Genomic DNA, 12,685 nt, shown 5'->3' on the forward strand with positions numbered 1-12,685 from the left:
AGAGAGTATATAAACTTCTAGATCTCACTGGATTTGGGGGTATTCACTTCTTTTTCATATGATACCTCCATGAACAAAATACATTTTTTTTTTTTTTTTGGAGACAGAGTCTTGCTCTGTCTCCCAGGTTGGAGTACAGTGGCGCGATCCTGGGTTCACGCCATTCTCCTGCCTCAGCCTACCGAGTCACTGGGACTATAGGCGCCAGCCTCCACGCCGGCTAATTTTTTTTATATTTTCAGTAGAGATGGGATTTCACTGTGTTAGCCAGGATGGTCTTGATCTCCTGACCTCGTGATCCGCCCACTCGGCCTCCAAAAGTGCTGGGATTACAGGTGTGAGCCACCACGCCCAGCCACAAAATAAATTTTTGTGTCTTTCTCTTATTAATCTGCCTGCTGTCAATTTATTTCATACACTTAATTATCAAACCCTCAGAGGGCAGAGGGAGTCTTCCCTCTCCTACAGTTCCAGTCAGATTGTTTTCTAGTTGTTTTAAACATAAGGGTTGATCTAAGATGTCTGGCATACCATTACTGAAAATAATTACTAAAAATAGAATCAATAGTATAGTATTTGTTAACATGTTTTAAAAATATCAATAACTAAATTATTCTAGGACTTCCAATTCTTAAAATCTTTAAAATATAGTTGTATAAAATGATATAGATCAGTGCTGTCATACTCTCTGGTCCAGGGATGGATTTCTCCTATAATAATTCAAATTCCCACTAATGATGTGTAAGTTAGCAAATTAGTTGCCATGTTTGTTCAGTTGTGTATCACCACCAAAGAAGTAAGTTGCTAAATTAAATATAAATAAATACCTAGCCATAGAACTAGAGGAAGAGATTAAACAATGTATTGTTGGATCAAGAAATCATGTCTCAAAATTTAAACAAATGAATGACTTTTATAGTTCAAGTGTCTGTGAAGTCCAAAATAAAAATACAGACATTAATTGCACTACCTTATTGGTAGAAGAAATAGCAAGTACCTTAAAAAGTGCATATCATATTGGAATCAAATCTCTTGAAGGCTAGGCAATTCATCCTGACTATGTTTTTCTCACCAAAGAGCTTAACATTGAACCATCAAAATATATTCACTTTACCATCTGGGACATTTTAATCAAACCTCTCATCTGTTCAATCACATATTTCACTTCAGAAAGAAGAACTTTCACTTCTGCCTTGTTTTTCATAACTATCTATATCTACCACTTTTCACATTAAGATGATCCTTCTCAAGCCATCAGAGAACTAAGTGACATCTGCAATGAAATGGCTTTACCAGTTTTGTCCTTTGGTAATTCTGTCATCTATTTTTGCTGGATCCAATCCCTGGAGACCATCCTGCCTTTCTAAGGGATGCTTCTCTCTTTCAGCTACCTTCATGTCCTTTAATGCAATTGTTGCTTCTTTCTGTCCTGGTGTTGTGCTTTGGCAGTGGTCACACCCATGGAGCATAGACTTCTAAAAAGGCACAAAGCATGACTTTGAGTTTTCTGTTGTAATTTGATGGAATTGGCCAGGCGCGATGGCTCATGCCTGTAATCCTGGCACTTTGGGAAGCCAAGGCAGGCAGATCACCTGAGGTCAGGAGTTCGAGACTAGCCTGGCCAACATGGCAAAACCTTTGGTACTTCCTTTGGTAGAACTTTCACTTCTGCTTTGTTTTTCAGAACTATCTATATCTACCACTATTATCTACTAAAATATATCTATATCTAAAAATATCTATATCTACTAAAAATATAAAAATTAGCCAGGCGTGGTGGTGGGTGTGGTGGCGGGTGCCTGTAATCCCAGTTATTGGGGAGGCTGAGGCAGGAGAATCGCTTGAACCAGGAGGTGGAGGTTGCAGTGAGCCGAGATTGTGCCACTGCACTCCAGCCTGGGTGGCAGAATGAGACTCCGTCTCAAAAAAAAAAAAAAAAAAAAAAAAATGGAATTAAGAAACATTGAAAAATATATACCATTCACTGTGAGAAAAAACTTCATCTCCTCCAACTGGGAATCTCAGTCCATTCTATGTATGAAGGTGATGGCCTGCAATAACCTTTTGAGGCTGCTATCATCCTATCCCTAGTTTATGGGTGAAAAAATTGATGGACAGAGAATGGGAGTATTTTCAGTATATCACTTAGAGAATCAGTGAGAGAGTCAGTCTATGAACTTTGTGGTGGTGGGTGGCCTTCCCTGTAGAAAGGATAGATTCCATGATCTTTTGTACCATCAAATAAAATACTTACAAACAAATGAGAACTAGCCATTTGTATTTGTTTTATTTTAATAATGCAAATAAGATGTCATTCTAGACCTAAAAAAAATGTTTTTCTCCCTCTTGTTTCCAAATTTTAGGATAAAAAGCAAATAGAAATTTGTTCTTAGAGAACCCTGGACAAATTCTCTTTATGAGGGAGGATCAAGCAATTTCACCATATCATCACCACACAATTAAATTTTGCCTTTCCTGTGAGAAACCAGCATGTATAGCAGTCTGCCTATTGAGTATCATACTGAAATTAAGACAGATTAAAGTCTGTATGAAACTTTTTCAAAAGAGACTATTGAAAAATTGCAACTTGTAGGTCATATAATGCCTGCAGACACCCTATATGTCTTTTGTCTAAAATGTCTGCCAACTTGCAGTTGACCATCATTGCTGTCTTGAAAGCGGTGATGAAGTAACATGAAGTAACTTTAGATAGGGAATTATGAGCACTCTCTGTCTCAAGTAGTAGCCCCAGTAGAAAGACCCTCTTTTTTCACCCTCCTAGAGGGTGGAAAATTTAGATCTGCCCAAGTAAAGAGCTGAAAAATCTCATTGTGGAAAAGACATAAATGTTTAATTATTTGCAATACATTTTTTGAAAATGTAGCAGTTTAAACGTTAATATATCCTCATTCTTAGTTTTTGTTTTGTTTTATTTTTGTCTTCCTTATTGCTTATTATCAAATAACCAAACTTAGGCCTAGCCCAGAGAAGGGAGTCACCCATTTCTGACTCCTGTGGACTGTTCTCCATGTAGGAAAGCAGTTATTAAGGGCTAAATTGTGTGCCTCCCCATCCCTAATAAACGAAGTCCTAATCCCCAGTACCTCAGAATGTAGCCGTAATTGTTTACAGAGTCTTCTTTTTGTTTTGTTTGTTTGTTTGAGACAGAGTCTCTCTCTGTTGCCCAGGTGGGAGTGCCACAGCGTGATCTGGGCTCACTGCAAGCTCCGCCTCCCGGGTTCACGCCATTCTCCTGCCTCAGCCTCCCGGGTAGCTGGGACTACAGGCGCCCGCCACCACGCCCCGATAATTTTTTGTATTTTTAGTAGAGACGGGGTTTCATCGTGTTAGCCAGGATGGTCTCGATCTCCTGACCTCGTGATCCGCCCGTCTCGGCCTCCCAAAGTGCTGGGATTACAAGTGTGAGCCACCGTGTGTTGATAGAGTCTTTAAAGAGGCAATTAATGAAAATGAGGTAATTAGAGTAGGCCCTAATCCAATATGACTGGTTTCCTTTTAAGAAGAGGAAATTTGGGGATAGGCATGGTGACTCAGGCCTGTAATCCCAACACTCTGGAATGGTGAGGTGGGAGGATAGCTTGAGACCAGGAGTTCAAGACTCCATCTCTTAAAAAAATGTTTTTTAAACTACAAAATAAGAAGAGGAAATTTGAACACAGACATGCACAGAGGAAAGATGACCTGGAGACCCAGGGAGAAGATGCCATCTACAAGCTAGGAGAGAGAGAAGAAAGGAGGAGGAGGAGGAAAGGGAAGAGAAGAAGGAGAAGAAGAGGAGAAGAAGGAGGGAGAAGGAAGAAGACGAAGAAACTAATACTGCTATGTCTCAAAAAACAAAGAAACCACACCTTGATCTCAGACTTCTAGCCTCCAGAACTGTGAAAAAATTAATTTCTGTTGTTTAAGCCACTAGGTCTGTGGTACCTTGTTATGGCAGTCCTAGCAAACTAATACAACAGTCAATACATTAATACATTATAATGCTACATGTCCAATCCTTTGTCTCCTTATCATAGATACCACTAGCACTTACTAGTGGATCATAGATACCACTAGCACTTACCTCCCAGGCCTGGAAAAATAAATTAAGTAATGCATAGTATCTAGAAGATAGTACACACTCAATAAATGGCAGCTGATGACTAATGTTATTTTTTTCCCCAATGTGGCAAAAGCAAGATATAAGTACCGTATGGTTTAATCCTTGTGGGCAGATCATTAAATGCAGAGCCATAATGCAAATTTTGACATTCAGGAGTCCGTAACAGAGTATTAGAGCAAACTAAATCAAGAATTTTCAGATATACAGGGAAATAAGCAAGATGAATATGTGAATAACAAAATACTGAAAATAGAAAAAGTAGATGTGGCACTGAAGCAGGTTGTTCTGATATTCCACATTAGTGAAGAACCTACCAAGCTGCCTAAAACAGAGGGAAGGAGTACAGCCCTGGAAGCCCTTTGGAGATTGACATCCTACTCCATATTTGCTAGCCTGGTAACTTAAATACCTCAATGAGTGTGTAATTCTCTTGATTGTCTGCAATACGGAGATAATAATAAACTCCCACTTTTCTTACAAGTACTTTATGAGATGATGTCCACTGCTTCTAAGCATGTTCTTGGAACCTGGATGAGGTGTATATATGAAAGTTACTGTGAAATAGTCATTACAATTTACTTTTCCTTTCAACAAAATAAGCCTGAGAAATAAAAGTAAGCATAATTTTGTAAATGTTCCACCACAATGTAAGCTTCTCCAGGTCATATATTTTTGTATTTCCTGAGTTGAGCATACAGTAGTGGCTCAAATAAATAATACATGAATGAAACTAGTGTTTTCTCAGATCTGTATCAAGTACCACTAGAGTTGTGGACAATGTTTATGAGGAGTTTATGAACTTTGGTTTTTTAAATGTTGGAACAGAGAATAAGAATATCATTCTCTTTTCTATTCTCTTTAAATATTTCTGATTAAGTGACTGGAAAGAAAAGTGTCAATTTGGTGCTAGCAGATGTTTAAGGCCTCTCTAACACTTGTTAATCTTTCCTCTCTCTCTTTTTTTTTTTGTTTTCAATTTTGTAACAAAGAACAGTTTTTAGGCTCTAAGTAGCAGACAGCAAGCAGCATATAACTAGAATTGAATACTACTGTTTTATTTTATACTGTTTTATAGTTACCTTCTCTTTATGATCAGAGGTAGAAATTTTCCACTGGAATACTGATGTAAAGCTTTTAAAATAAATTGATTTCATTTTATACATAGTGTAGCTTGTATCCAAATACAGCAAAAAGAAAAAGAATTTTAAAGTGGTACTCACATAACTGAAGTTTGAACAATACTAAATAAAATAACCAATGTCATAAAACAGGAAATGGCAAAAGATACTATGGTTATACAGCCAGCCTTCTGTATATGTGGTTCTGCTTCCATGGTTTCAACCAACCAAGGATCCAAATATTTAGGGGAAAACATCAAAAATAACAACAATAAAAAAGTGACATAAAAAAACACAACATAACAACTATATATATATCATTTGCATGTTTTAAATATTATGCGTAGAGATGATTTAAAATATAGGGAAGATATATGTGGGTTATATGCAAATACTACACCATTTTATACAACAGATTTGAACATCCAGGGTTTTTGGCATGCTAGAGGAATCAATTCCCTATGACACTAAAGACTACAGTATTTTATATTATCTTTATAAATTATATGTCTATTTATATTATAAGAACATATAAATTATGCTGTCTTTAATATTAACTATAACTGCTATAGGAATTCGGAAAGGGTAAATATTCTGGAATGCTGCAATTTGAGAAAAATTTTTGGAAGAGATATGACAAGGCTCAACCTTGAAAGAAAGGGTTGTATTATCCATTACAGTGTACACATTATCCCCCAAATATAGCAGCTTATGACAGTAAACAGTTATTACCTCTCAGAGTTTCTGAGGGTCAGGAATCTGGGAGCAGCTTAGCTGAATGGTTTTTACTCAGTGTCTATCTCTCATGAGGCTGCAGTCAATGACTGTGATTACCTAAAAGCTTGACTGGGACTGTAACTTCCAAGTTGCAAGAAGAGGCTCACTTATGTAACTGTTGGCTGGAGGACTCATTTTCTTCCACACGTCTCTAGAGGGCTACTCTTAATAAGCGCTGGCTTCCTTCCTCTGCAGTGAGTGATCCAAGAGAGATTGGCAATGATGGAAATCTCTTATCTAATCTTGGAAGTGACATACCATCACTTCTGCCATATTCTCACCAACCCTGGTGCAATGTGGAAAGGGCTACACAAAGGTGCAAATATCAGAAGCCATCTTTTAGGCTGTTTCCACAGTACACACTGAAAAATGTGTCTCTCAGTCCTTACAGGCATAATATCAGCTGGGGAGTTTCAAATATACCAGTTGCGGCCAGGCGCGGTGGCTCATGCCTGTAATCTCAGCACTTTGGGAGGCCGAGGTAGGCGGATCACTTGAGGTCAGGAGTTTGAGACCAGCCTGGCCAGTATGGTGAAACCCTGTCTCTACTGAAACTACAAAAAAATAAAATAAAATAAAATAAAAAATAAGGCATGGTGGTGGACGCTTATAATTCCAGCTACTCGGGAGGCTGAGGCAGGAGAATCGCTTGAACCTGGGAGGCGGAGATTGTTGTCAGCCAAGATTGGGCCACTGCACTCCAGCCTGGGCAACAGAGCAAGACTTCATCTGGAAAAAGAAATGTGTGCATATACCAGATGCTCAGGCCCCGCTCCTAATCAATTAAATCAGAATCTCTGCAGTAGGGTCTAGTTAATAGTATTTTTTCCCCCACAAACTTCTACCAACGATTGTGATGTATGATTAAAGTTGGGGACCATTAGTTGAAAGAAGAATGAGAAATAGGGAATATAAACCTGATAAATAGGCCAGGCACGGTGGCTCACACCTGCAATCCCAGCACTTTGGGAGGTCGAGGCAGGCAAATCACCTGAGATCGGGAGTTCTTGAGACCAGCCTGACCAACATGGAGAAACCCCGTTTCGACTAACAATACAAAATTAGCTGGGCGTGGTGGCGCATGCCTATAATCCCAGCTACTCTGGAGGCTGAGGCAGGAGAATCACTTGAACCCGGGAGACGGAGGTTGCAATGAGCCGAGATTGGGCCATTGCACTTCAGCCTGGGCAACAAGAGCTAAACAAAGAGTCTTCATACCCTGACTCACCCTGGGAGGTTTTCCTTCCTTCTATCCTTTCTGAAAGGTTGAGCAAAGAAACAAACAACAACAAAAAACAAAAACAAAAAAACGGATATATCATTGAAAGGGCCATTTGATTATTACCTAATTAGTGGATAATGTACTACACAAGGAAATATGAGAGATTTTGCTGTCTTGCTCTGAGACAGGTAGAAATAAGGTACTGATCTAAAGAAGTTGCAGAACACCGGCCAGGTGCGGTGGCTCACGCCTGTAATTCCAGCACTATGGGAGGCCGAGGAGGGCGGATCACGAGGTCAGGGGATCGAGACCATCTTGGCTAACATGGTGAAACCCTGACTCTACTCAAAAATACAAAAGATTAGCTGGGCGTGGTGGCGGGCGCCTGTAATCCCAGCTACTCCGGAGGCTGAGGCAGGAGAATGGCGTGAAACCGGGAGGGGGAGCTTGCAGTAGCCGAGATCTGGCCACTGCACTCCAGCCTGGGCGGCAGAGCGAGACACCCTCTCAAAAAAAGAAGTTGCAGAACACTGAAAGTCAGAAGTAGGGACATGCATCACATGGTGGGCATGGCTTTAATATTTGAGACAGTCTTATTTGTCACAGGCCCATGTTTGTGGTGTTTCTAATGCTCCCAACTGGACGCAGATTCAAAATTCGTGATTCTCCCACCAGCATTTGCTTAGTTAAGGAAGCTGTGGGGAACAGGTACTATTCTGGGAAAAAAGGCAGCTGTTGAGAGTGAAAGACCTTGAGTTCCCATATCTTTAGGGAAGAGTCTGGCACTTCTTTGGGATTCTTCACACCCTGACTCACCCTGGGAGGTTTTCCTTCCTTCTATCCTTTCTGAAAGGTTGAACAAAGAAGTAATGACATGTGGAGTACCTTGCATATTATCCCTTTAAAGTCCAGGAACAGGGGGTTAAGATGGGTACAGCTGATTACACAAAACCCACAGCTTTCTACAGCTACTAAAAATTTGAAATTTAGGACAATACTATCCAAAGCTACTACAGTGTGATATAAGGTCCTATACATTCTTGAGGCTGCTTCCCCATTTGTGTTACTCCACTTCCAGTTACTGTTCTCCTTGTTCCCTCAGTTCCAGCCACACTGACCACTTTGCTGTTCCTTGACTAATACCAGGTATCTCTCCTTCCCACAAACACCTCAGGGCCTCTTTACTTATTCATTTTTTATTCTGCCTACAATCCTCAAAGGCCCACTCCCTCATCTCATCTTTTTTAAAATTTCAACTTCTTGATGAACATTCTATGATTATGTTATTTAAAATAAGAAATACAAAGCCTATCTTTCTTTTCTGCTTTATTTTCCTCCCCAACATTTAATATTATCTTACATCGTAAAAGATATATATATATATATATAGTTCCCTTATTAGAAAATAAACTGTGAGTGCATAACTTTTTGTCTGTTTAGTTCACTGTAATATTTCTGGTCGGCGGCCGGGCGCGGTGGCTCACGCCTGTAATCCCAGCACTTTGGGAGGCTGAGACGGGCCGATCACGAGGTCAGGAGATGGAGACCATCCTGGCTAACATGGTGAAACGCCGTCTCTACTAAAAATACAAAAAAATTAGCCGGGCGTAGTGGCAGGCGCCTGTAGTCCCAGCTAATTGGGAGGCTGAGGCAGGAGAATGGCGTGAACCCGGGAGGCGGAGCTTGCAGTGAGCCGAGATCGCGCCACCGCACTCCAGCCTGGGCGACTAAGCAAGACTCCGTCTCAAAAAAATAAAAAAATAAAAAAATATATATATATATGTGTGTGTGTGTGTGTGTGTGTGTGTGTGTATTTCTGGTCTAGAAGAGTTTCTGGAACACAGCATGTGCTCAACAAGTATCTACTGAAAATAAAAAGGAACTGGAAAACAGCACTGCATGGGCGGAGCTTTGTGATTCAGTTTGATAGATAGGTGAGGGTGCCCTAAGCCTTTCAAGTGTTGAATAAATATATAAGATTCCTCTTTAATGTACATGAAATATGTGTATAATCATAATTCACAAAGTATTCTCACTGATCCTTACAACACTCACACGACTATGAATTGCTGTTATCTCCAACTTACAAATATAGAAGCTGGGTGTCAAATAAACCAAAATCTTGACCTCTTGAAGTGGTCATTTGTTTTAGGAGTTGGTCTCCTAATTTCAAAACTGAATACCGGTGTAAGTCCCATAGGCCAACCTTAAAAGAGAAGATAGGTAATGTGGGTTAAAAATAGATTACAAAAAATTTTTAAAAAGAAAAATGGATTACAAAACAAAAATATTAAAGACAAATAGAAGACTATCTAGAAACAAATTGTATTTCTGAGATTATTGGGTCTAACAGAACAAAAATTATAAAGATACAGGAAAGACAAGATCTCTGCTTGCTCATAGGCAGGCTGTATATGTGTGGGAATGGTTCAAACAGGAAGGAACTCTGGAGAAGCTTCAAGACAGGAAAACAATGCAAATTGTAATAGACATAAAAAAGGTTTCAGGGGAAGTAAGACTTGGGATGGTCCTCAAAGTGTGGACAAAAAGTGACTTTACAGAAATGGAGGACAGCTATAAGAAACATTTCAGGAAATAATAATTGTACTTTGAGAGCCTAATATTATTTCATTCCTTGACTGTATCAGTAACAGTACTAATTTCAGATTGAATAATGTTGGTGGATCTAGTAAAGCAATAGACTTCTTCTTTCTTTCTTTTTTTTTTTAGTTGGAGTCTTGCCCTGTTGCCCAGGCTGGTGTACAGTGGTGCCATCTTGGCAGACTGCAACCTCCACCTCCTGGGTTCAAGTGATTATCATGCCTCATCCTCTGGAGTTGCTGGGATTACAGGCATGTGCCCACCAGGTCTGGCTAATTTTTTTTGTATTTTTAGTAGAGACAAGGTTTCACCATATTGGTCAGGCTGGTCTTGAACTCCTGATCTTGTGATCTGTCCACCTTGGCTTCCCAACATACTGGGATTACAGGCATGAGCTACAGCGCCAGCCTAGCAATAGACTTCTGCAAATGTTTCTAGCAACATTTTGGAAGTTGGAGAGAAGACAGTCACTGGTTTTGACTGCAGACTTGGCTCCTTAACTGTGCTTGGCGCCTTAACTGTCCTTGGCTCTCTGAGCTCATAAATTCAGCCTAGATTTTGTGCTTTTCATTCACATAGGCCCATCTAAGACCTCCAGCTTTTTAATGAGAAAAGATTGATTAATACCTAGAAAAACAACAAAGGTGTTAAGTTTCATGATTCTGGTATCTGATAGTCTGTAGCACAATTGGGACTTGTATTTCCACACTGATTACTGGAAAAGGCAAAATGGTTTTCCCAGCCTAAACACTGGGAGACTGCACTTCTGTCATGGAGAAAAGGCCTTCCCATGACTCTCCTGCCTTCACATTTCAAAAATATTGCCTTTTTGTTTATAATTTCCCCCTTATTACAGAAAAAACCAGTAAGGAGAATATAAAGTGAGATGAAATGTGGAGCTGACTCAGAAAAGAAACTGACCTACATTCTAAACTCTTAATCAAGGAAAATTTTGATCATGTTAAAAGTATAGTAAACAGAAATGCCATTCTTTATAGTGGTGAGACATTAAAGGTGAGAGGAAAGCATGAAGCATAATCAAGTTACATCTTAGAGGAGCTTCATAAGACAGGTGTGAAAGTCGGGAGAAGTGTGGAGTACTTTGGTCTACCTAGGACAAATGTAAAAGAAATTAATTAGTAGAAAAATTCCATCTGCCAGCATGGCACGTGGATTAGCAAGGAATGATCCAGACCTCATTTCTAACTGGTGGGAAGAGGTGATGTAAATTGGTTCTTATTTCTTTCCTTCTTCTTTCTCCATTTTAATCTCAATACCTTTAGGTCATTTTGTGCAAATTAGGCCTAAAGTGGAGGTAGCAAGAAAGCACATTCCCAGCATTCATGTTACAAAAGAAAAATTGAAAGAGAATGCCACCTGGATTACATGCTAGTCACTGAGCATCCTACCAGGAGGCCTGAAAATTGTGGTGTAACCTGTAAAACGTCCAATGATATTTCAGTAGAGGTTGATAGGACTTTTACTTTAAAGAATACTTGGTTTTCTAGAGAATAACTTACTCAACAGGGGATCCTCAGCGTTGAAATTGAGTCCGGATAAGTGAAATACGCACAATAAAACTCCCGTTTTGTGTATTTGACGTTTGTAACATAAAATTTTTGGTAGCAGATAATATTGGAAATATCATAAGGCCACAATGTATCTACTGCATAAATTAAGAAGCATTTATGAAAGGCTTTAGGTTAAAGCTAACTGAAAGTTTCAAAACTAGGGATAAACGAACGTCAGTTGTTTAGGAAGTGTGGGTATCTCTGAAAAGAGTCTTTAGGGTGTGGGTCAGGAAGAACCTGGTGGAGTTCCAAGTGGACGAACCAGAGAGGAGCTGACTTGGAGCTCGTGTACTTGGTGACGGCCTTGGTGCTCTCGGACACCGCGTGCGTGACAGGCGAACAGCCGTCTGGATCTCCCTGGAGGTGATGGTCGAACGCTTGTAATGCCCCAGGCGGGAAGCCTCGCCAGCGAAACGCTCGAAGATGTCATAACGAAGGTGTTCAAGATCCCCATTGCTTTGGAAGAGATGCCGGTGTTGGTGGACCTGCTTCAGCACCTTGTACAAGTACACGGTGCAGCTCTCCTTGCGGCTGCGCTTTCGCTTCTTGTCTTAGTAATAGCCTCCTTGGAATCCTTTTTCAGGGCTGGGGCTGACTTGGTGGGGTCAGGCGTGCTGTAATTTAACTGCAGAAAAGGTACAAAGAATAGGAAAAAGCGGCCGGGCGCGGCAGCGCGTGCCCGTAATTCCAGTAGTTTGGGAGGCGGAGGCGGAGATGGGCGGATCACTTGAGGTCAGGAGTTCCAGAGCAGCCTGAACAAAATGGCGAAACCATGCCTCTCCAAAAACATCTAAAAAATTAGCTGGGCGTGTGATGCACGCCTGTAATCCCAGTTATTGGGGAGGCTCAGGGAGGAGGATCGCTTCAGCCAGGAAAGAGGTTGCGGTGAGCCACGATCGCGCCGCTGCGTTCCAACCTGGGGGCAAAGCCAGACCCTGTCTCAAGGAAAAAAAAAAAAAGTGGCCGGGCGCGGTGGCTCACGCCTGTAATCCCAGCACTTTGGGAGGCCAAGGCAGGCGGATCGCCTAAGATCAGGGGTTCGAGAGCAGCATGACCAATATGGTGAAACCCCGTCTCTACTAAAAATTACAAAAATTAGCCGGGCTGTGGTGGCTGGCGCTTGTAATCTCAGTTACTCAGGAGGCCGAGGCAGGAGAATCACTTGAACCCAGGAGCGGAAGTTGCAGTGAGCCGAGATGGCACCACTGCACTCCAGCCTGGGCGGCAGAGGGACACCATGTCTTTAAAAAAAAGAAGAAGAAAAACCTGTGCG

The 12,685-nt window shown here is 40.8% G+C and overlaps 1 protein-coding gene across 1 annotated transcript in view; it reads right to left on the reverse strand.

The window, feature by feature from the left end:
* LOC126953554 (histone H3.1t-like) overlaps positions 1-12,685 on the reverse strand; it is a 42,740-nt gene that overhangs the window by 23,009 nt on the left and 7,046 nt on the right. The window lies entirely within an intron of this gene.

Source organism: Macaca thibetana, chromosome 4 (assembly GCF_024542745.1).
Source record: "Macaca thibetana thibetana isolate TM-01 chromosome 4, ASM2454274v1, whole genome shotgun sequence".
In the NCBI taxonomy this organism is placed as follows: Eukaryota; Metazoa; Chordata; class Mammalia; order Primates; family Cercopithecidae; genus Macaca; species Macaca thibetana.